The 27,735-nt window shown below is 30.0% G+C and overlaps 1 protein-coding gene across 2 annotated transcripts in view; it reads left to right on the plus strand.

The window, feature by feature from the left end:
- Positions 1-2,643: 2,643 nt before the first annotated feature.
- The window catches only part of LOC125070225 (probable beta-hexosaminidase fdl), a 90,387-nt gene continuing 65,295 nt past the window's right edge, over positions 2,644-27,735 (plus strand). For both annotated transcript variants that reach the window (XM_047679989.1, XM_047679992.1), the window contains exon 1: positions 2,644-3,332. The gene's annotated coding sequence lies outside the window, so the exon portion shown is untranslated. The remainder of the gene's footprint in view (positions 3,333-27,735) is intronic.

A 27,735-nucleotide genomic window follows, 5' to 3' on the forward strand; every position in this document is an offset into this window, starting at 1 on the left:
TGCCACAGATTACAATATAGGCAAGTGACGTCACCGACCCCATTGCAGCGCCATATTGTCAAAGTAGCGTTTTCGCGCGCTGTATATATATATATATATATATATATATATATATATATATATGTCGGAGAAGCAGGATGCCGAACAGTTGGGTTCGGGGATTGATCCGACATTTGTAAGACTATGTGGGCGTGCAATGGAGATATTCATAAAATAAAACGTATTTAATATCATCTAATCACTGTATTAATTGATACAATAATCGTACACCGCAATAATATCAAAGGATTACAATAATTCATCTCGATTAAGAGCAAATGGGTTTGCAAGCAACCATCGCATTCGAGAAGCTTGTCAAAACATAACGACTCGCGTTGCCATGGCACTTACAACTCCATTCGGGGTGACCCGCTCTTAAAAGTAAATCAGCCATCAAACATTATTGCCAACTACTCGATTAATTAATTATCCAAATTAACAACTAAAGTAACCACGCTCCGATATATATATAATAATAAATTTTTAATTTGATATTTTTCAGCAAATATGTACTAGAATTAAAAAACACAACTTTTACTGTTTCTTAACCTCTACTAAATAATATAAAATTGATTTTAAAGACATATTTCGTATCTCACGCCTTTAGATAAACTTAAGTTTTAAAATAGTCTACTCAATATTACTCAATGGATGTATTTCAGGTCAATCAGAAATAGCACTACGCGAAAGCGTATACTATCGCTGCATTGCGTTATTATGATGAAATATAGATGTGGGTATGTATGAGAATCGTGTAAAATAAAGAAAATAATTATGATCATTAATATCTTATTAAAATTAAACAAAACCTATAAATACCAAAAAATTGTATACTAAGTATTTTTAACATTTGCTGAAACTTACTTTGGTAGTCATTAGTAAAATAGAACATTAAATCGATCTGAAATTATTATACAAAAGGCAGATAGAGCGCGAAACATCTATTCCAACCATAAGAAAACAAAAAGCAAATAAACAACATTTGGCATCAAATTGACGCGACATGATCAGGTCGAGAGCTTGTATAATCTTTGCTTGTATCGAATGTGTGTTTTTTTAACGTCTGTTATCGAAGGTTTGGAAGTAAAATTTATATGAATATAAGTATTAAAAATGAAGACATATTAATCAAGAACTGTTAGTAGGGTACATTATAGCTGAGCTTTTAGCAAAACGCATGAAATACGTAAACCTGAATCTGTGGAATAGACTATAGTGAAATCATCCACAACGTCATAATTTGTACAGTAACTATTTTTAATTTTTATTTGTATATTTTCAAAGTAACTTTTTTATCAAATAATTAGGCGGACGGGAAAATAGGACACGTCATAGATATATTCTATATTATATATACAATATATATTCATATCGATTATAGCCCATTCCTAATATTTGGTATTCGCCACCAACCTTGGGAACTGAATTATACCTCTTGTTGGCTGTTGCCTGCACATACGCTGGCAGAGTATTGCTGCTTGGCAGTTTTTTATTAAAGTCTTAAAAGTCAGAAAATTTGAGTACAATATGAAATAGTTACTGCATAAATCTCAACCGCGTGGAATGGTGGCAAGAATACTAGAAACATTTCCCCGTTGAATAGCAAATCTGATCCTATGGGCAAAAAACGTACCACCCTTGCTGTCGAGATAATGCGAGTATATGATGACTAATGAGTGGTTGGTGCTTACCCGTTTTGACAATTAAACCACCGAAACCACATAATGTTTCACAAAAATTATGGTTAACGGCGGATTATTCTAATTGATCGTTACATAAAACATAAAACAACATACTAGTATAAGTCATCGTAATTGTATTTTTATATTTTTTGTTACGGCCATTAACTACGCCTGTACACTTTGACAGATAAATTGATGCGACGTAAACGATTGTAAGTGATAAAAGAGATAAGGGATAACTGTCGTTATAATGAATGAACATCCGTTAGATTTACCGCTTTATTTTATTGTGATTTAGTTTAACAACCATATTTGGCAATACAGCCCTTTTGCCCCTTTTGCCCACATGCATATACGAACTATTAAACTCCTTAATATCCAAAATATTTTTTTTCTTGAGACTAGCTGGCCGTCCCATCTTCGTCCAGATGTAATAAAAATTGTACTACCCGATAACATCGTCAGTTCTCTACCGTGTCCAATCTAAACTACCCAGACACCAAAATATACACAAAAATTTCATCGAAATCGGTCCAACCGTTTTGTTCAGTTACATACACACGTACAGAAAAATTATATATATAAAGACGGAATTAAAATTAAAATCGATACATATATGTACAATAGGTAAGATCTGATAATCAACAATTATTATAATTATTTTAATTAAGATTATTTATTTCTTAGTTATAGAACGTGAAAAAAAAATTGTAGTAGTCTCGAAATTCACTCAAAAGTGTTGTATTTGAACAAACTTGTTTAAGATAATATAGGTATCTCGGAAATATTTTTTATCGTATTTCATAACTTTATTGCAATATAATGCAGTCAAATAAAATAATTGCAATGACTATGTACCTACTTATATGTAGTACGGCCCGTGCTGTTTTTTTTCTTACAAAATTAGTCGTCTGGCGTCGCTTTAGCGGTATTGTCGCTATCACGCTGTTACTTTTTAGCGGCGAGTGGCGATAACGTTTTAATAGCTACTAAAAAATTAAAAAAATAAAGTATAACTTTGCGAGGAAATCAAACTAAAATATTTTTCTCATCTGATACATAAGTGAATAAGTGTGAAGTGTCATCTTATTGTATTTTGTTATCTGTTCACTATATTGTCCTTATTTTCATTATTTGAATTATTTTTGTGTAACAAAAGATTTAAAAAATATCACCATAACAGTACTCGAGTTGAAACTGTGTCGTTCAGTAAATATTATTGAAAATATTAATTTTGTTAACAATAACCTACTTTCTCTCATTATTTTTGTGAGGTTAAATCTACATATATGTCAAAATTGTCAAAAGTATGTTTTGATTTTCTTAATTCCGAAAACGATGAGCAATTTTTAAAATGATTCATCCGTAGTAATAAATACATGAAAATACGGAATGAATTGTGAATTGATATGTGAAACCAAAATGATAAATAATAATAGCGTAACTAGCACTGACTGGTGATCTAATCAGAAAACAGTAGGAACAACAGTGAATGTGTGTTTAATATTTTAGATAAAGTGAATTGGACACCAAATTTTAAATATATAATTGTTAAAAAGAACATTTTTCTCACAAAACAAGAATATAAAGGATACAAATAATCTAAGAGAGGTAAGTGAAAGTCATCATTTTATATTTGGTTTAAAAGGTGTTATTAATTAATCTTAATAACTTATTTTTTAATTCTCTAGATATAAACATATCATCCTCCCAAAAATCCTGAATCCTATGTTCCAAGAAAAAAATGAAATAAAAGACATTATCAAGTATTATCTATTAATTTATTGAAAATCTGTTGCACAAGTGACTTTACCTTATTTTGTTTATTTAAAATTAAAGTAAGTCTTTTTTAAATTAATATGAATAAAGATTATGAAACAAACAATATGAAGAAAATGTTTTATTTGTTACAAGTAGACATAGACAATGCATTTTTGTTGTGTTTATGTTATTATTACTTACCTTACAATTTCACAGTTCATTATTTAGTACATGCACCAAAAATATTATTTAACTGTTCATCAAGAATTGTGCTAATATTAAGAACCATAAACAATGCAGTGTTTAAATTAATGTTTTTTCTTATATTATTATTGATATAAACATAGTTATAGTTCTGAATTTTTTTAAATAGTATTTTTGCGGCTGAACATAATACTATATATATTCAAACACATTATTTTATTTATCTTTACGAAATTGTGGAATTACAATTGTTTTGTTATCTACCCTTTTTATCTAAACATTTATTTTATGATAATAGGAAAAAAAGAATTTGATACACTTAACTCCTCTTATATTATGGACTGAAAAACACTTAAATATCAATATATATCATTTGCATTTAGGTGATATCTGTATATAAATTAAACAGCATGATTAGGTAACTTATTTGTATAATTATATTTATTGTTCTCGAAAAAAGTTACGGTTGCCGATATCTTCAATAAACTTATTCTTCAGATTGCTTTTTTTGTTTTACACTAGCAACCACAAGGGTACCATAGTCCCTAATTGGTGATTTAAGTGATAGATATTATTTTTTACAGTACCAATGTCGATGAGCGTTGGTGACAACTGACCATGAGGACGCCTTTCTGTCAACCCAAAAAAATACAATCTCAAAACCAAGCTAAACACTAGAACTCTTGCTGCTTCCAATGCTATGTACTTTCAATTGTAGGATTAAAATAAAGTAGAGAAATAAATTAATCCTTAGTATTAGAAAGGACAGCAAATAACTTTAAATAATTATTTTAATTGAAATAAAAAAAACATGCACAATCAATCTATTGATTATTTTTGTTTTTCAATCATCATTTGAAAATGTGTTTTATTGGTTATTAAGCAACTTGATAGTCAATTTATAGGCAATAAACTTAACTATTCAAAAAGTAATAGCATCGATAATAGTATTTACTTTACTGATAAAAATCTTTACACCTTTTGTGTGAAGGTTTAATGTTAGTTGTTATTGTAAGAGTGTACTTAATTTTAATAAAAATAATAGAAAAAATCATATTTATAAGTAAAACAAATTTTTGATTTTTGATTTTTTGTACACTAGTTATCATCCCCAGCGTTACTATAGGGGTTGGATGCCAGGTATTAAGCATAAAATAGTAGCCTATGTCCTTGGAGTTCAAGCTTGCTTCATACCAGTTGGTTCAGTACCAAATAGCAACAGACAGACAGATAGTCACTTTCACCTATATAACATAAGTAAAGAGGAATAGATTAAATTTAGTTGATTATATATAAATTCTACTTTATCAACAGTTGAAGTTCACAAATTTTTTTTTGTTATTAAAACATACATAAAAGAAAAAAAAACAGTTGCACAATTTTTATTGCATTTTGTAAATAACAAGTATATGAAGCTGTCAGTGACATAAAAATACTCTAGACTTTAATTTAACTTTTAAAAGCACATGTTCCAACTACTTCCTTATAAAGATAATAATATCTTGTTAATTTTATACAATAAAAAATTAACAATAGCAAAGACACTTTTTTTAAAACATTTGCCCCAATAGTAGGTACTTTATATATATATTGTAAATACAAATTTAATTGGTAAAACTATGTGTCTTCCTCTTTTAAATGTCAAATCAGTGATGATGGAATGACATTAATCAGTGTTTAACTAGACAGCCCAGTTAGAGTGTGACAATATAAAATTTAAAAAAATAAATAATTTGAAGTGTTATTGTTTGTATTGACAAAATTAATTTGTACTGGTCAATTACATGGTTCGAGACTGGGAGAGTGAAATATTCTTTTTTATTTGTTTATATATTGAGTTATTGCAAAATTTTATATTATATGTTTTTCATCAAGTTAGTTCACATTTAATTATTTATAAAAGGTGTTCTTGTTACTTTGTAATTCATTTAGATGAGTATAATTTAATTGAAAGTGCATGCTTCACAGGCTGTAACATCAATAGCTTGAAAATGATTTGATATTTTTCAAGTAATTAATGTATTATGGATGTATCAAATTTATTTGAAGACTTTCACTCACTCACACTATCATACAGGTCGATAAATAAATTTTTAGTCTAGTTTTTATTATACACTAACTTTTACCTACACTTAACATTCGTTTCCGCGCTTTTTTATATAAAAAGTAGAGTAACCCACAAATTATGTTATAATCTGTATCTACAATATCAAGTCTAGACGTTGCTCCGCTGCATAAGAAAAAAATAAAAAAACCACAACTTAGAACTACAAGCACTTCGCTTTTATTAATAATAAGTAGGATAAATTACGATAATTTGAATTGTCAACTTACGAGATACAACTTTCAATAAGTTTACAATTTAAATACCTATATTTAATTTAATTTTCATTTTGTATGTATTACAGTTTTTCGTCCGTTTGGAAGACATTCTGTAACTAAACGTACAATAAACGTAAACATGACCGAATGCTAAATCCGTGAACTAGTGGAACAGTTGATTTCCTGCTTCACACGCCATTTTATTTCTTGTTATCAATCTGACACGTACATTGTAAACAAAATGATTCCGAGATCTTTTTTATATCGTTCAATTGTTAACGTACTATGTATCAACATTTACTAGACATTTCTATTTTGTCTTAAGAGCGCGCTTTAAGGCAGCACAATTTCATATTGTATCGGGCATACTTTTTCTATGCATCTACAACAATCGTTAGTATTACAGTAGTCAGTAGTAATAATAAGTCAGTAACGCACACTTCGCGCTGGCTCGAAGTGTATCTTGCGTAAGATATGCAAAAAAAGATTCGCAACAACGCATTTAGTACTTAGCAACCTGTACTTCTGGACTGGATTATTTTTCTAATTTGGTAAGATTAAATTTTTTCTACCGTTGTCATTATTTTTCCATAGTCCTCTCGTTTCTACTGAGCCGCAGCGACTAATTTAAGAGACAAATATGCTCGACATGCGTCAGAAATTGTTTTTCGTAAATTGAAAATATAATAAACACCAAAAGCTTCTTTCCTTATAAAAATAAAAGGAAAGAATTTTACAAAAAATCTCTAATGAGCATCCTAGATTAATTTGTAATATAATTTACCGTCTAGCTTTCGTCATAATAATCTAAAGCAAAAAAAAAATTATAGAGTAAAGAATATTTTGTGATTTATTTCTATAGATAGAGATAATTTTATTTTTCTAATTAATAGCAAGCCTCGAAAATGTGTACAATTTAGTTAAACACTCAATTTTTTAACGCTAGAAGATACAATAAAAAAACAAGCTAACCTTGCTGTAGTCGAATATCATGTGTAATATATGACATATAACCTTGGAAAGCAACAATAATATTATATGGTCTCGGAAAATTGATAGGGATCTGACTGGCAACTCTAGCACCGCGCACGCTCATTGGTCAAATCAAATAGCGCTACTTTCACAAAATCACTCGCACAGATTGAAGAAGAAAGAAATACTATTCATACATATATGAATACAGATATACTCTTTATTGGTTAATATTCTTTCCGAGCAATAAAAGTGTAAACGCTCCAACTCCTCCAAAAGTGTAACTTTCAAACATCAAACAGCTATTGAGAACTTTTTAACAGAAAAGTGAAATAATGTTTTGGTAACCGAATCCGGAACTTAAGTCCTCCTTTAAATAAGACTTAGCCATTCGACAAACGAAGCTATCGCTGGGTCATTAGTTCCGAGTCGTGATAACTATCTTTTGTCAATACTTGATACGTGCTTTCTTTGATATTTTAATGGATGAAGTATTTTATTACCAAAATGATAATTGGATCGATTATAATTGACTTATCAATAAAGTGTATTATAAATAACCTATTTTATAATCAAGATTAATTATAAATTTATCGGACAAAAAATAAAATTTATCATTCGTAAATTTAGAAATTATTTCGTTATAACTTCCAAGCAATAAAATTATCAAACGTTAAAACAATGTATTCAGGAATCTGTAGATTTCCTTGAATTATAATGAAGGTGTATTTTTTCTACAGACTTGTTCATTTCAGGTATTTATTAATGACTTGGCAACGAATAACTCGCATAAAAGTCATAAGCGTTAACTTTTCGAAATTTTTAAAAATTTTAACTAAAATTTCTTACAAGCTAAATTCATAAAAACAATTTTATGGATAAATAGGTAATTAGTAACGCATCCAATCGGGTTAATATATAATGTATGATTTATATTCAATTATTAATATTACTTAATTATGTTTTTAAAAATGATCATGAAATTCATTCTGTACACGTGCTGTTTCTTCTGGTACAAGTTTCAATTATTCAGAACAAAAAAATAAAAATTATCTTCCTCTTATATATCTCAAATCTCTACCCAAGCTTTCTCATTCCGACAGGTTGTAAATAATTTGTTTAACTTTTTGATTACATAACAATATACTAATATTTTTCGGTCTGTTACTTTTGTAGTAACGATAATTAATATATAACCTTGTCTTCTAGAAGACATAATAAGTAACAGTAATATTAAAATAAAACAAAGCATTGTTGTATACTTTAAAGAGAACATAAAAAGATTGGCACCCAGAAGTCATGGGCCTTCGAATGAAACCCTACACACTTCTGTCTAGAGGCAATCCAGACAGCGGTGTAGTTTTTGAAAAGGCCTTATTTAAAAGGCATCTTTCGTCGTATTTCTGTAATTAATTTTCTAAAAAAGATACAGAGAAGAAATTTAATTACTTAATCATGCCAAATATAAACAAAAAAATAAACCAATTCTAAAGATTAATAACATTGATTCGCATATGTTTTTAATATACTGGATATTTCCCTCCAATGAAAACCGGAGCTTGAATCGTTTCAGAGACGATGGTTCTCAATTGTAGAAACATATGAAAAAATACAAGGGCGATTTTATTAGTTATGTGATAGTTGTTAATTGCGTTGTGTACGTTCGAGTGTTATAAATACGTATGACGTATATACTATACAAATTATATATCACAGCAATATAAATGCCGTTAGATTATAAAATATCTCGAAAAGATTGTAGTCGAAAAACGATAATATAAAGATTGTTGTCAATATATAGTCACCGATTATTATTTAATTTACAAACGTTATGCACGTTTGTAAATTGAATAATCATAAATTATAAGTTAAAAATTTCAATAGTTTCATTTTTCAGTCGATCGGGTAGGAGTTCTCATAATCTAACTGAAAATCACTTCGATACATTATAATCTACTGAAAAATAATGCGTTAAATTGTACGTAAATATGTAACGGTTCACAATCTTTCGAAAGTTTAGTAAGTCATTTAAAATTTCACGGTTAAAAATATAATCCGAATCATCGGCTTTACCTGCGCGAAATTTATAAAACTTTACCTATAGCACATAAATCGTCAATCGCCATTTTACTCCCTCGAGGGGTGAATTAAAGAAAGCATCCTATGTCCTTCCCCGAGACTCAAACTTTCTCCAAATCAAATTTCATCAAAATCGTTTCAGAATTTAAGCGTGAAAAGGTAACAGAGAGAGTTACTTTCGCATTTATAATATTAGTGTGCAGTGTATAGATTTATCTGTGAGGGCTTAATTTGAAATAGTGTTTTTTTTTGCGATAATAATAAGTAGATTGTGTGCTCTAATCATAAAGCCTATCAAGAAGTCAAAATTGGTAATTAATTTAGACAATTAAAAGCGATAAATATAACATATATTATATCTAAGTATGTCATTTCGTATCTAGATATCTCATAGTATTCATATTATTTAAACGAAATAATTTCTCCCAATGTTTTAAAGTATTTATTTACCTAATGCTACATATTTTTATTTACATTATACGACGATAACACAATAACGTCTGGTGTAAAGAGACTCGAATCGTTCTGTAGTTTTTTTTTTTTTGTATTAATAGTGGCTTGTATCTGTGCTAGTCACTTACGCACATACATGCATACAATAAATTACATAAAAAAGGAAATAATATAGTCCTCCATATTATAATAATCTTCAATACCAATATCTATTTGTGAAACAATATTTAATTATTCAAACCTTAAATTAAAATTTCTAGTTTTTCACCATAAAATGATACGTGTATATGTTACTGTAAAAGTTCGAACTACGGTAAATCCTAAGATTTTCCAGAAAAACCTTAGATTTACTAATTCTTAATTGTAAATGTCTAAAAAGGTTTGCGATGCGAACTTTTACAACCACTTGGTAAATCTTAGGATTTACATTGAAGGCATAGTAAATGTTAAAAAAAAAACATAATATTCGTTTTTTTAATTACTGTCGTTTGATACCTTTGACTGATGTTAATTGAAATAAGTGATTAAGAATTACACATTGTTTTATTCCTAAAACCAACATCTACCAGCTGACAGCGGTAAAACCTAGCATATACTGAATTCGAATGAAAAAGAAAAACTTACATTTACCAACTCATGTCGGTTTATTTTGTTTATGAACCAAAAATAGCATAAACAGTTTTTCGGATCTGGTATAAATGGTTGTTTTCAGTTTTTTCTCATCCAATATATCATAATCTAATACTAGTTCGTATGACATTCGTTCTTATACTTCTTAAAGCATGATCTAACAATATTAAACGATTATTCACGATCAACCGCGTAATTAAAGACAATTGGAAATGATCTTTGTGGTAATTATAATTGGCTGCATTCTGAAACGCATGTCGCACGAATGTAACGTTGAAAGTATAGCATGTTTAAAGTATTATACTTTGAATACTATACGATACTTGTTTAAATATCGTTAATCTTTTCGTGTATGTATTGAAATTATGTTTGTATGATTGTATGTATGTATATCCAAACTAAAGTAGGTACATTATTACGGTTTAATTTGAAACATTGTCAGATTGTCTCTAAGGGTAACGTGGATTAATTGGCTTATCCAAGTTTTCATTATTTGATTTTCCAAGTTTTTATTTAACTGTAAGTACATGCGTGCAAGTAATTTTTTGCAAACGTAGGTACTTAAAACCAGTTTTATTTTATCAAACCGATAGAGCTGAAGACTTGTTCATACTTTTGGTGCGAGTAAAATACGAACAAAGGATTACATTTTAACAATTTTACAAAGTATATTTTTTCTTCGAAGTTCTTCTTCAAAAATGGTTAGTCTCATTTTGAAGAGCTCCAGCCGTAGATGTGTAAAAAATGAAAGATAATTCTTGATTGGAATTTACTAAATTGTTATAATTTAACAAAAAAAAATATTTTCAGAGAGCGGAAAAAAGTTACTGGCCGGTTAGAGAGCAGGTCTGTATAAAAAAGAAAAAAGAATTTTTTTTTTTGAAAACTGAACTAATGTACTTATTTGATTATTATTACTATTTGACGTTAAAAATATCATTTAAATAAGGTTTACATAGTTTTGGCGCCAAATGTAGATGAGCGACTTGCAGTTTGCAGAAATCAAAATAAAACATAGATTTCGAAATTCCTAAAAAAATTTTGAATATCTAAGGGAGATCTACTAGTATTAATAATAATTAAATTATCAATTATTTCTACAGGCGCTAAGCCTTCTGTCGAAAGCGGAAAGAGTTATAAGAAGTATTCAGTTACAGGGACCTAAATAATTGTATGATATAAACCACAGCCGTTACGACCCATTGCTCTGGGATTGCGTTGATATGTGTTTTAAATTTATATATATGTGCTTATATTTAAGGTACTGCAATTTATGCATAAAATAATTTAATAGTCTATGATTAATTTTAAGACAATATATAAAAAGTAATAAATAAAATAAGACAGAATACACTGCCATCCACTGCACTAATTCACCAACCCGCATTAGAGCAGCGTGGCGGAATCAGCTTAAAACATTCTGAAAAGGAGAGGAGGGCCTCAGTCCAACGGTTGTACATTAACTTAACTTTTACTTACGGCTATCATTAATCGAGATCTACTTACGTAAAACTTGAAGTTGTTTAACCAATACACAAATTATATGTTTTTATAAAACGACAGTATAAAACAGTTGAAAATCTAGGTCTTAATCTAACAATCTTATTATAAAAATGAAAGATTAAATCTTAATACTGACCACCAGCTTTTTAGTTTCCAGTGCAAATTGAGACTCTTATCTCTGACCTCACCCCGATAGCTATCCGTTATATTGTTCGACACGGCCTTCGAAAAATTTGCGATCATATTGCGAAGGTTTTATCGGAAATCGAATAGATAAGAGAACAACAGTCGGTGCCATAGACTGTTTGATAAACAATTCTTAAGCTATTGAAGCAAATTAATATAAGAAATTGCTGACCGATACAGTCTGGTAATATTAACTCATTTCAAAACGTATACATTGTTTTTTTATATATATTATCATCAAATTTTCACATCCGAGGGGGTCCCAATCCACGTTAAATTATCGGCGTGCATTAGTATGACAGACGACAGTATGAACGATGTTCGTGATTACAAGATGTCTTGTCTTGTGTGCGTGAGCCTATTGACATAGTAATGACAAAAAAATATCAATTAGATGTAGATCTATGTTCATATTATGCATCACTTTTTTTTAAAATAATAAACTGTATGGTGTAATTTTTTATATATTTATTTAATATATTATGAAATACTAGCTCCTTTCGACTTGGGTCCAATTTATTATAAGGAAAATTAAAAGTCCGCTTTGCAAGAGAATATTAAGTAAACATATTACTATATATTTATAACGTTTATTTATTAATAAGTTGAATATATGTGTCACAAATCGGAAATATGAGTAATGTAAAAATTGGCTAGAGTCTTAATTTTATTGTGAAACATTGATCAAACACCGTCCTCGGTCTATAGATTCAAATTTGAGTATTTTTAACTTTCAAGGACAAAATGTTATTGTTACAGCTAGTCAAACATCAGCTTTGCAGCGATTGTTTTTGGTTGCGCGTAATTTTAAATCGCTGATATTTTCCAACTAAAGTAAGAATTATAATTAATTATTTGGAGTGGAGTGGAGAAAATGGAATCGCAAATAATCTATAGATCTTTTCTCAAGTGTAAACGGTATAAATAGTTATAACGGTATAACTTAAAAGATAAACATATATTATTGCGGACTTTTCTGTTGGCCATTTGAAGGACCTACAATTTTCTAGTACGTTGTTTGTGAAGGCTTGACTTTCAAGGGTTAGCAGTGAAGAAAGCTGTTCTTTAGATAATGCACGTCGTATTTCAGCCATTTTATATAAAAAAAAAACTTTACAAATGATATATTATAAAACATTTCTCGTTTATAGCTCTTTCTATTAATGGAAATAGAAAGAGCTATAAACGAGAAATGTTATACAGAGGCGGAAAGAGACTTCTTTATATAATAGATACCTATATAGATAGACATCGTCTCTAAAGCTATTGCTTAAAATTTTAGTAAGATGATATCAAGTGAAGTCGAAATATTGGTCATATACATGTATAAATATACGAGCAAAACCGATATTAAGTTTTTATTTAAAAAAGGTATTCGGATTGGCAAATGGTGGCCAACAGATGATAAGTGTTAATAACGGCCCATTGACATTTGTGCTGTAAATTATTGACAATTCTTTACAATGCGCCATTAAGGGGACTACATGAGCTAAATGCAAGTTTTATAATGCAAAAAAGTATATGATCCAATGCAGTAAACCAAATGAAAAAAATATATGATAATCTTCAGGATACATGCTAAGTATTTGTTATTTTGAAAACATGATATAATTAATTTGGTACGATAGAAAAAAATCACAAAGTTACCTCTAAAAAGATCTTTTAATCAATAATAACTATACTTATATACGTTCCATAATTCTGGTTTTTTGTCAGATTATTCTACAAGCAATATACTATTTAACCTGGGTGTCACTTTTTTAGTAAAATCAATAGATTTTTTTTAAATCCGATATTCTTATTTTCGAACAAAATGCGTACGCATGTGTGCGTAAACGCCGTGTACAGACAATGCCGGCCGAGGCCTGATGCTATATAGACGTGTCGATCTTTTCGCTGCATCATTCATTAATGAGAACTAGCATGGTCTCTTTTAACTGTAGATCTATAAAACGATGTGTTAACCATATAACCGACCTATGTGAAGAACATGACATTATTGCACTCCAAGAGCATTGGCTACTTCCAGAAGACCTGGGTTACCTAGACAAAATACATCCCGATTTTTCTAGTAACGGAGTCTCAGCGGTAGATACGACGACGGGCGTACTAAAAGGACGACCTTACGGGGGAGTAGCTATATTATGGAAAAAGTCTGTGTATCCGAATGTAAGAGTAATCGACACCGGATCGACGCGCGTCGCGGCTGTGTGTATTCAGCTTGCCGGCGGCCGCAGCTTCATAGTAATGTCGGTATATATGCCTACGGAGGACGCGGACCACCTACCTTTGTTTACGGAATGTTTGGGTGTCATTAGTGCGGTTATCGAAACGAACGATACTGAAACAGTGTTAGTGCTTGGTGATTTTAATGCGGATGTATCGCGCTCCAGTAGTTTATTCGGGGGTAAGATGTTAGATTTCTGTAATGACCAAAGTTGGGTGTGTGCCGATCTTGCTTTGCTTGGCACATCATCGAATTCATTTACGTATTTAAGTGACGCGCACGGCACTACGAGTTGGTTAGATCACTGTATTGTTACTGAGGCTGGTTTAAATATTGTTGATAGTATTTATGTTTTAAATGATATATATTATTCAGATCATTTCCCTATGATCATTAAATGCAATATTGATATGTTAATACCAAAGATAGATAAGTCACACAGTCACTCAATCAATAGAGTGATATGGGGTACTAGGAATCCGGAACAGAAATGTAATTATGCAAACTTATGTTTTAAGTATTTGGATTCGTATGAGTGGCCCACTATCACCTGTAAAGTAGGTTCATGCAATGATTGTCACCATCATCATAGGTTAATTGATACATATTATAAGCAGATAGTAAATAGTATTAAAAAAGCTGCCAAGCAGTCATATCAGGGCAAACTACGTAACAACAAAAAACCAGTCATTGGTTGGAACCATCATGTTAAAGATTGCCACGCTATAGCTAGGCAATACTATCAGCTGTGGAATTTTTATGGGCGACCTACGCAGGGTAATGTATATAACGATATGAAACATAGCAAAAGAATTTTTAAAAATAAAATTAAATGGTGTCAATTAAATGAAACTAAAATAAAAATGGATATTATAGCCACGTACAGAAGTAATAAAGACTTCGGGAATTTCTGGAAAGAAACCAATAAACTAAATTATAAGACAAATAGGCCTTTGACTGTTGAAGGAAACCAAGACCCATCTAATATAGCTAACTTGTTTGTAAATAAATTTAATCCTCCGATGCAGTCCCAGTCTATCAGTTCTAATAATCAAAATGTAGAGGCGACTCGTGGGCCATGGGCCCATGGTGGCTCGGAGACCGCAGAGGAGTGCTGCATAACGCTGCGCGTCGCAGCGGACGACGTATACCAGTGTGTCGCGCGCATGAAGCGCGGCAAGTCTCCGGGCCACGATGGGCTCAGCGTCGAGCACCTTTTATTTGCACCTGAGTTACTTTTTGAGAAGCTGACTACCTTTTTCAATTCATGTATCGAACATAGCTATTTACCTGCAGATTTTATGAAAACTATTGTTGTTCCTGTTATAAAAAATAGAACGGGCGATGTGTCCAGCTCCTCAAATTACCGACCTATTTCTTTGGCTACTATAATTTCTAAAATATTTGAAAAGATAATCATGAAACATCTAAATGAAAACTATATACAATTACATAATGCACAATTTGGTTTCCGACGAGGGTCATCCACCGATTTAGCCATTTTTACTCTAAAAAATACAGTGTATGAGTATTTGAATAGGGGCACCACAGTTTATTCATGCTTTTTGGATTTGAGCCGTGCTTTTGATACAATAAATTATAATATACTATGGCACAAATTAAGGAAAACCAAAGTACCACCTAAAATAATAAATATTTTAGAATACTGGTATGCCAATCAAATAAATCAGGTGAAATGGAATAATACTCTGTCAGAGACGTATAGGTTAACAAGTGGAGTGAGGCAGGGCGGTTTGACTTCGCCGGTCTTATTTAACCTGTACATAAACGAGTTGATTGAGGAACTGAGCAGCATGAGAGTCGGATGCCAGGTCGGTGGAGTGCGCGTTAATAACCTAAGTTATGCGGACGACATGGTGCTGCTTAGTCCGTCGGTCAACGGCATTAGGCAATTAATAAATATATGTGAGAAGTATGCTACTAGACACCACCTAACATACAATGTAAAGAAAACAGAAGTTATGATATTTAAATATAAGAAAGGCCCTGATGTAATATTGCCGATAAGTTTATGTGGAACAGTGTTAAAAATTGTTACGAAATTTAAATATCTGGGACATATTGTAGCTGATAATTTATTGGATGATGACGATTTGGAACGACAGAGGCGCAGTATAGCCTGTAGAAGTAACATGCTAGCCAGACGTTTCTACCACTGTTCCAATCAAGTGAAGGTAACGCTGTTCAAGGTGTACTGTCAGTCGTTATACACCAGCCAACTCTGGTACCGGTACACGAGGAGTGCCTATAACACTCTTCGTGTACAATATAATAACGCATTCCGGGTGATGATGAACTTGCCCTGGCGGTGTAGTGCGACTGACATGTTCGCCGAGAGCAGAGTTGCAAGTTTTGCCGCGCTACTACAGAAACTCAGGGTCTCATTCTACAGCAGAGTAGCCATGAGTAACAATAGCATTCTGTCCTCAGTATTCCAAACCGTTCATCTAAAAAGAGAGAGAAAAGACTTATAGTTATTCTTAATTTCGTTTAGGTTAAGTTTTTTAAATGTTCTATTTTATTTTGTTAATATTATTTTTATTGTATATTTCTTTTTATTATTATTTTTAAAATTTTAATGTATGTTGGTCTTGTGTATCTTATGGGTTTGAAATTGCCTGGAATAAAGAAATATTTAATTTAATTTAATTTAATTTAATTACGTTACGAGATATTTTTTTGTAATTTTAATTGTAAATTCATTGTTTCATGTTTTCTTATAATAAATTTTATTCTTTCTTGTAAATAAATATATTAAGTTAAAATAGTGTAGTAGTAATTAGGCATTTGTTTTTTTATTATATTATTTGTTATAAATTTTAATTGTGTAAATATGGGAAATAAAGTGAAACGCGTGAGGAAAACTAAAAAACGTTTATATAAATCAAGCGCCGAACATACATATGAACGATATTAAAAGGTAAGAGTATTTCATTAGTAAACATATTTTTTTTTATAAATTATGAATATTGAAAACATCTATTAGAAAAATGTGCAATCAGTTCGCATATAATCAGATTTTTCGAGCCATTCTTAATAATTACGATAGAGTATTTGGTCAAAGGAAGGAAAACATCAATTGACTTTCATGGAGATCAAGTGACTACATTCGATCCCCATGAACTCGAAGCATTTTTTTTTCATTATAACTACTATGACATATTAAGATACATATTTTTTAAATACATAATTTTATAATTAATAAAAATGTAATTACTAACATATATTTATTTTTTACAGAATAAAGAAAGTCGAAAACAATAACACGGAAGCTATTTATATTGCGTAAGAGTTTAATTTTATCGATTGTTTATAATAAGAATTAAAGTTATGTATGAACTAATTTTAATAATAATAAAAAAAAGTAAAGTCGTAACAAAAAAATGTAATTGTTGTGAACCAGAGAACTAGAATATTTAGAAGTGTCATTTGTACGTAATTCATAAATTTAAATTTTTTTGTAACGTCCGCCATATTGGATTAAATATAGCAGCAATTCATGAATCGTGCATTGTCATCGAGATTAAATATGTGAGCCAACTTTCAGCTGAAAGTGGGTGTAATATTTATTCCAAGATTCCAGGACATATGTAATAACATTAATACATACAAGTGAAATTAAATAAAAAAATTAAAAAAAAAATTAACACTAAATGTTTTTTTTTTGTAATACTAAATATAAATAAAAATATTTTAAGTTTAATTAAATCAATTTTATTTTTTAATCATTTTCGAATAACAGTCAAAAGCAATACAAATAATTCTAATATCCTATCTATTTTTATGAGATTTATGATTAAACCTATTATGATTAACCTTTCATTCATCAATGATTCAACCAAATCGAATTGACAACATTTTTTTCTAGTAAATATTTAGATTTTTTTTTTTAAATTGAATATATATTTTTTCTTTATGAACCAATATTAATAAAACGAACAAATACTACGAACTACGCTATATGTTACCCCACGGTCACTACACTACAGATTTCGAACACTTACGATTTTATTATATAAATAGATCCTTAAACTTTTATAAAATGTTAAAAATTGGTATGTTTCAATATTTAGTATAAGAACTAATTGTGGTATAATAATATAAATAATAGAAAAAAAAGGTTAAAACTAACTGTCTATTTTATTGTATACAAAATATAAATAAAAATATTGTAAGTTTAATTGAATCAGTTTTATTTTATAATCATTTGTTAACTAACATCGAAAGAAATAAAAATAACTCTGTTGTCCTATCTATTTTTTATGAGATTTATGATTGATCTTACGTCGCTCGGTTTGACGCCATCTATTAGAATATTTGGGCGTAATCTCGTTACCTCGCTTAACCCTTAGTACACGGGCTTGCCGTTTTTGTCGATTTTGTAAGTGTGTGCGTGCGATTCTCAAGGGCACTTAGCTCTTGTAGTCCTCTTAACCTTGGAAACTAAGATGGTGAATCTTGCCTACTGGCTCACCGCCTAGTACTGTATTGATACTCTATTGGAATTATATCCCAAGCACTAAACTTACAAAGAGGTAAAATTACTTGCATTGTATTGATCCAATTTGAAAAAAAAACTAATAAGGTATCGTAAAATGAAATTGGAAACAGATGCAATTCAGTTGTTCGAAAATAGACATAATAGTGGTAATCCAACAAAACAGGAAATTAAAAAGAGTTGTTGGTTTACAATACATACCTACCTACCTAATATGCTTTTGTTATTTTTGTTTATATTAACGCGCACCTCCCGCCATCTGTCACATTCATAAAGTACTAAGAGAGCTGGGTTTGCAGGGCAAAGGCTGAGGGGTTGAAAATACTGGTTAATACAATGTGTGTCTAGATGGCGCTGTAAACATTAAAATAAAACCGCAAAGTAAATGAGTTCTCTATACAGTTTTCCATGCAATTAACCTTTAAAGAAAGCTCTAAAATAATTGAAAATATAATAATAATAAAATATTCTTAGGTATGAGCCGTGTATATAATGGGACTTCTAAATAGAATTGATCTTCATTTTTATTTCTAACATAAAAAAAATCGAATTCATAATTGTATGAATTATTTAGGGATTAAATATTGATTTAATCCCAAATTTCCACCAAATAGGGAGCGAAATTTCAAACATCACTCTACCGACTAATTTTTACTCATAAACAGGAGCCAATTATCATATTAAAATGACGATTTTCAATACAATCTAATTATCATTAAGTTTCACCCTCCTAGGTGATGAATTTCCTAAAAATAAACCGCCTTAAAAGATGAATTTTGAAAATCCTTTCTTCGCTCACGCGCTCACCTACTTTATATATGGAATATCTGTGCGAAATTTTGATCTGTTAGATCACAGTGAAAACACGGAGAGGGCTTAGAGTATGACAGTCATTCATCTTAAAATTACATTATGTTGTCAGAAAATAGAATGACCTAACAAAACATTTGGACAATTATCAACTATGGTTGAATAATAAATAATTGATCCTATTTTACACATGAAAAAATACTTAATTATAAAATTCATCACAAGTGACGAAGAGTTTCAATTTAAATCGTAATTAAATGGCAAATATGTAATCCGCTTATATGAGCTTAAATTACCCACCTGTAGTTCGTTTCAATGTATATTTTTTATACAACTACAAAAACAATGTAAATTATTAAAAAGTTTTTTGGCAGTACACATAGATTTCTTTGACACCAGTTTATCAAAAGCTGGTAAAAGTTAGATATCTTGTCTTTGATCTAGATTATTCCGAATTATATTATAATATTTTGTCAAGTTACGTGTTGTTATGTTTTGTTCAGTTTTTATTATATTACATGGTTGATCCAGAACAATATACGTCTCAGTGTATAATAACGTACACATCAAACATTGGAAGAGTTATTAAACGTATTATATTTATATGTTTTAGGGTAAACAGTGGACACCCTAAAAACACATCATATGCCATGTCTCTATGCTCAAGGATTTGTTTATATTCGTTAAGTTTTCTTTTTTTTTTTCAAGTAAAACATTATTTATTTATTATTTAAATTGCTTTGTATTTATATTCCTCTTTAATAATTTACACGCAAAATATACTTATGGTCGATAAATTAAGAAATATTAGTCAATACAATTTTTATTGCAGCGATAATTAATTAAAAATACACAGGTTCTGTAAATGTTTTAAACATAAAATATATCCTATACTCAAAGTGATACCGATATGGTCATTATTTTTTATCTCTTGATATTTATTTGGATCGTCTGTTATATTAAGTTAACTTCACATTTTTTTTCACAAAAGAATGTAGTACAACTTTTTTTTATTGGTATTGTATCCGCATAGAAAGGAATAATAGTTTGTTTATTGCCACACACTATCAAACTAATAAAACGATGACAATTTAAATTTCACTTAGTAAGAGATAAAAGGAGTCCAGTTCAGTATAGCTGAGCGGAACAACCATGGTTTGAATCGGGCCCCTTTACTTCGTACGTTACAGTTTATTAACAAACAGTTTATTATGGAAAGAAAACAAATACAAAAAAATACCTATTTTTTTATAAGATAACTAGAAAAGTACAAAACATTATATTAAAAAATAAAAACAGCAGAAGCGAAAATATTCCATCAATTGTATAAAGGTTGTTTTACTACTAAGTAAATCAGATGTTCATAATTTAGGGTAATACTCTTTGTATAAAATCCGAGGAAGATATTGAAACCATCTGAATATATTAATTAACTAACGAAATTAATACATTTTATTCATAGATAAAATTACTTTCAAATATAAACTAATTTAGGTACTGGTTTTATATTATTTTTTGAAACATACAAAGAATGTACAGAACCCTAAATTCGATTTATAATTATGTATTACACCGAACAAAGAGACTATTAAAAACAAAATACCGTTACTTTTTAATAATTGAAACGATAAAAAGTATAATTAAATATGAAACCGACTGCTGATATAAGAGAAAGAAAACTTATCTTTGGAAAAAATCGTCTTGCCTTTGAAGTCCTTTCTACTGTTAGGGTCTAGTTGCTAGTGGGTCTAACGCGTAGTTCGTACATATCAGTAATTTTCCAACCAGATCAGTACGTTTCATACTTCAAAAAGTATGCCTAACATTTAACAAGTAACTATAATACTGCGGCTCTTAAGTGTACATGAGTGTCCGATTCTATTTTCGTCCCTATAATTTATCGGATATTTTATCAAGAAATCCTTAGTAGTAATAGTAATAGACTAGAGTTAGAACGTTGACAATGCTGGGGCTTTTCCTAATCGAGGACAAAAGTATTAGATCAGAAAATGTTTTTCTTGGTCGTAGAGCCCGTCTGTGTAGGCACCACCCACTCATTAGATTGTCTACCGCCAAACAGCAGTACCTAGTACTGTTGTATTTCGGTTTGAAGGGTGAGCCAATGTAACTACAAGCACAAATGACATAACATTTTAGTTCCCAAGGTTGGTGGCGCATTAGCGATATAAGGAATGGTTACAGCTGTAATATTTATTACAGCGGTTTTTTCTATGGACGGTGTTGAGCACTTACTATCAGGTGGCCCAATTGCTCGTCCACTTACCTATATCATAAAAAAGATCTAAGACGGCAAGCAGTAACAACATTCGTTTAACGGTGGTGACCATTTACCATCAGTTGGCAATTTGGCCAATTGGCCCGCCTGTTTCTAGGAAATTGCTACATAAAATTAGTCTACTAGTTTTAGAATACAGCTACCAAAATACAAACAAACTATGTATTAACGTTTAAAATTAATTTTATGTACTCCTGAGATTTAAAACGAAAATTAGTAATTATTTTATATAAATTGCTGAATTTCTGAAAGCTGTTAAAACGAGAATTTATTAAAATTGATAAAAAAGTATATTTAAAAATTGAATAATATTTGTGCATATATACATTGATTTATATAAAAAAAATGAATATATTTGAATTAAAAAATAAATTATTCCGTCAATGTTAAACCATAGGTCATTGACCTGTATAAATTGAAGTTTTGAAACAATATCGAACGCTTTGTCTACGATCCGAAAACCGAATAAATGTTGTTAATTTATTTAATTATTATGTTGATCCGTCAATTGATTCATCAGCAAACTTTACTACATAGGTATTATACTACGTTCAATAAGCTATATATTTTAGATATAATTGATATTTAATTATTCCGGTAAGAAGTGAACACCGAAAATTATTGTCCGAAGTTTTTTAGTATATAGCATTAAAAAAAGAGGGACCTAGACCAATATTTCGAAAGAGAAAAATAGTTTTCAATTTCAGCTTTGTATGACAATAACAACAGGTTAGTGGAAAAAATTTAATATTAAATTTATAAAAGCGTACAATCGCTCATGGAAACGTCCGAAATTACAGCAAATTTTAACAATGTTTGTATTTTAATGAGATTTTCGCATGTGCTGTTCTGTTCCTAAAATTCATACTAAAATCTGACCGCAAATGAAATTAGTTTTAGGTTTAGTCCCGTGTGGTCAAAAACAATTCGAAAGTAGAATGTTAACGCATCGAATATTAATGGAGTGCTTGCCACTTGTCAATTGTCCGATAAGAAATGAGCCCGAAGCATTGGGAAATGACCTGAATAAATTAAATTGAAACTATTATTGTAATATATTGAAAGAAAATTTATATGAGACTTTTAATTACATATTGATTACAACGCGTATAATTTCAAAAAGAATAATAAATCAGAAACTGATTTTAGTAGTGACTATGAAATGTCATATTTAACTGAAATAAAAATGGCGAACGATAACTGATTTTATACGAACTTTTATATGAACGATAATTGAACATTTTAGATTATAGATTCGTCGCACGTAACGTTGGCGAAATAATCTATGCCCATTTGGCAGCAATAAAAGCAAAGAAAAAAAATTATAGATTCCTAATTTACTATTTTATATACCTTCATATAAATTAAAGTTTTTGTATTTCGTATGCGTTTCTATAACATTAATAAATTGAAGACCTAGCTAGCGAAGATTACTGGATCGCGAAGTAGTGTAGTAATATAAGCATAAAGTAGTAGTAGTAAGTATATATATATAGTATATAGCAGTAGTCTTAGTAATTATTTAAAATTCCTTTGTGTGTCATATCTAAAAAAAAATATATTTTTGGACACAATCGCCTATAATATGAAATAGCTGCTATAAAATCTTGTATATAATCAGAACATAATTTAAAATGAACGACATAAGCAGGTTTATATCGAACTATGCAAAATCCCACCTACTCTTATATGTTGCCGAACTTCACAACTTTAAACAATTTAGCGAGAATATTAGAGGCAGCTCGTACGGCCTCGAGCTCATATTAAATATACTAAGACGTTTTCAAACTTAGTCTTCATGATTATTCAAATATCCACAAAGATTATTATTAATAAATAACTTTTTTTTATTAAAATAAAATATAAAAAAGTCGAAATATCGAATAAGTCATCTATCAAAAATTGGTAAACTAAAAAGGATATTATTATACGGAAAAATTACATTCTCGTGGAAATTCAAATTAAAAATTAGGTACTGAGTCGTAATAATCCCAAGCTAGGTAGGTACCCTATTAACGTCAAATGTTATTATCGATTCTGTGAACTATTCATGACGAGGTAACAGATACACAGTTACTTTTATACGCACTAATTAATTACTCAATTATGTTTTAAAATATATCATATTCATTAAACGATAATTAAATTAAATATTATTCTAAGAATTTATTTCTACATCACAAACACTCGCACGCATTAATTAGTAAAGAAATATTTGAATAAAAGTCATCAAATAAAATAAATTAGTGTTCTGTCACAGAGATCGTAAATCTTTCGTGGTCTTAGTAACACCGCATTTATTCTTGTTAAGTTAATTAAAATATGACTGCATTTAAAACTCACTTCTCTTATATTTCAAGGCACGTGGAATATTAAGTTGAAAAAACATTTTCTGTTTAATTATCTTCAGACGTCGGTGTCATCGAGGTGGTAAAATTATAATTTCATCCGAAAAAAAGAACACTTTAAAAATATGGAATGAGTTCGATTGACCCAACGATAAAAAAAACTTGTTTTTTTTTTTTATAAGATGACGAGGGCAAGATTTCTTTTAACAATATAATGGTCATTTTAAAAACGAAATTTTAAATACATTTTACACCATCCTTTAAAATGGGTATAAATAAAATCGCCTTAGAGAAAAATATTACATAAATATTTAATCTTATTTCAGTATATGATAAATTAAACGACAAGACAATTTAAAGACAAGAAAAAGTAATCTTAAAGTTATAATTTGTTATCCTAATATATTGTTAGGTATTACATAATAAGTAACATATACAGTAAAATATGTTAGCGAATGGTAAACCGGCAACACGACCAAGAATATCATACTATATAGGGATATAAGATTATACTAATGAAGTTCGACAATGACGTTTACCATTAGTCATGGCGATTTGGTTGACCGGTATAGAAGTTGATTTGCAGCGTCATCTAAACCGCAATGTACTTAATAGCGTATTGTTGTGTTTCGGTTTAAGAGTCAGGTTAAAGAGGCTTGTGTATCTACAGGCACAAGGAACGTAACGCAGTTTTCAAGTTAGGTGGCGCATTGTTGATCTAAGTGATGGGGTTAATATTTATTTCAGAGCCTATGTCTATGAGTGGTTATGACTACTAATCATTTGCATGTTTGTGTTTGCCTATCTGTATTAAATAAATAAAAAATAGTAAAATTTGACCATGAAAATTTACATCTGTGTGCCAAACTTTAACTGCGATCCGTCAAACAGTGTCGAAGCTTATTATCTTAAACAGATTTACGAGTATCCACTTATATATATAAGATTATACTCAGCTACGAGTCAAAAGAACACACTCAATTATTATCTCACTCAATAAAAAATTAGTTATGTTTATCAACGTATTAGTGTTACGTTTTGATAGATTTTTCCCTTATCAGCTCGATTTTTTATGAATGTAAAAAAAGGCTTGCAAAGAATATTATTACGAATTATAGGTTCAGTACATAGCGACCCTCGTTTTCGATCAGGTAAAAGTCCCTTATAAATCAAACAACACATTCGTTTACCTTTTCATTTACGTATAAAGTCATAAATTTCCTTACTCATTGCAATCGCGGCTTAATATCCGGCGGCGCTGATCGCAAATATGGCTCCTCAAATATAATAAAATATGCCGTCTTCAGCATCTGTATATTTGATTACAGACGACAGAGAGATATGAATTAGCTATAGTATGTTTCACTGTACATTTACTTGGTGGTGCTTTGTATAAGTAAAACTCAGTGTAACCACCGACAGATACGAAATATTATGAGTGAGTGAGCCAGTGTAATTGCAGTCATAAATGACATAAAATCTTATTTCCTATTGTTGGGCGTCACTTTCCTTATTTTTTAATTTATTTTTAAAAAACTCACGATTGTAAAATATTTATTAAGATTATTTATAGATAGTGTACTTATATTTGGATGGAGTGTCGCGCTACAAAAGAACTAAAACAAACAAGCCAACTTTATTATCTTGGTGTGGGTGAAAAGTACGTTTGACACTCGCCAAACGACATACCACTTTACAAGTTTGTCTATAGTACGCCAACATTGGGCCACTATTTTTGTCGATGCGTTCTTTGCTTTATCGTCACTTGACAGTCTCGACAGTATATATGGAGATATAAATAATCTATACGCCATTCTCAACGGAGCTAGCCAACAACACAAAAGTTATTATAGCGCACAAATGTGATCCCAAACTCAAGTGCACTCTCTATTCCTTGACTTTCATAGTACGATGTTGTAGCAATCTAACATAACTTGATAAAGAGTTCAGACAGAAGACAAACACTTTTATCTGTTTTACGAGGCACAGGATTGTATACTACTGAGACTTGATAGCCTTATAAGATTAGATCAACACAGTAATTCCAAATAATTGCAGATACACAAAAGTATTATTTCGATGTTTTTGTTATTTTGATAAAACATTATATACTTCGGAATAATATTTATTAAACATCTGGGTTACATCGAGTAATTCTTGGCTGAGACTGATTAGGAACACGTTCACTAAATATTCGAACACCAAACAGCAAGTCATTGTTCTATTCCACTATGAAGTGACTCGGAGTAATTACGAGCACAACAGATATAAAACATTTAGTGACGTATCTTAAGCTTAAATTGGGAGAGCTCAAATATTTTATAATTGTTAAAATATTTGCATTTAAAAATGCTTGTAATCTATTAATTTATTAATTAAAAGTCTGTGAATGTCTCGCATCTGCAGTATCCTCTTAAGGTTTGGATCTTTATCGCTCACTCTCCACTCACGCTCAGATTCTTCATAGTTCATGGTCCGAATTCGTGGATTCATATACCAAAATATTATATGGCACATTCAGGTTTTCTGATGACCTTCACCGCCATATCGTATGAAATATAAACAGAAATTATGTTAATAAAAACGTCGATCTTCCGTCGGATTCAAACCGAAGGGTTAAGACTATTTATCTATCATAATAAATAACAAATAATCAAAATAAATACATCACTGTATTTTTTGATGATGTTTTTGGAAAAGAGTAACTATTGAGTTTCTTGCTGGTTCTTCTCGGTAGAATTTACTTTCCGAACCGTTGGTAGCTTTACTTAATATATTTTGTTAAAATACGATTCAAAAGTAAAGTATATAAATATATACCTATGTACTATTTGTTTTTGATTTATAAATTAAATTGACATAATTACTTTTTTTGAATAAGTTAATTAATTTTCCAATGAATTAACTAAATCATTAACGTAACCCATAGTGTATCACTGCAAACAGGAACGAGCACATCCAAGTAATTTGAGTTAGCATCTTAATCATCGTCGAGTACACGAAAGTTAAATCGTTAATTAACAAGCTCAGATTCAGATATGCGAGTAATTTCCGATTTTAAATGGTATTTCAAGTTTCAGCAACATAAGTAAATAAGACCAATCTATTTAAAGGCTGCGTCATTCATACTAGATAAAAATAATTATGGGAACATAAAAAAAAAAAAAACAAAATATTATTTAGTTATCCTAAAATGCCGAAATAAATTGGTTACCTCTATAATTAGACGAGGTTATAAAAAAGGTTATACTACAATAGATGACCGGACATACTGAAAAAAAATGATGACCATTTGTTGATACAATAAGTAATCATGTGGTCTAATTTGTGGTAAAACTTACCTTATTAGTTCAATATGCACAAGCATTCAATTGACAATGTCTGTTAGATAAAATGTAATTTTTTTTTTATATTTTAATGGCCGATGTGCCCGTTTTCAAGGCGAAAAGCAAAACGTATAGTTGTTATTATAACTATTTAAATCATGTTTGCATAAAATATGTAGACAGTGTATTTTTTGTATCAAATAAATTTTCAATAGTAAAAAAGTATCAGTATAAGTACCATCTTAAATTAAAGTGCAAGAGTGTTTGAATCCGTTCAAAGTGCTTATTAGTATGAATTGGAAAAAACTTTTTGCGTTAAATTAATTTAGAAAGTTTATAGATAAAATCATTCCATGATCCAAGTAGAACTTGTAACGT

Source organism: Vanessa atalanta, chromosome 17 (assembly GCF_905147765.1).
Source record: "Vanessa atalanta chromosome 17, ilVanAtal1.2, whole genome shotgun sequence".
In the NCBI taxonomy this organism is placed as follows: Eukaryota; Metazoa; Arthropoda; class Insecta; order Lepidoptera; family Nymphalidae; genus Vanessa; species Vanessa atalanta.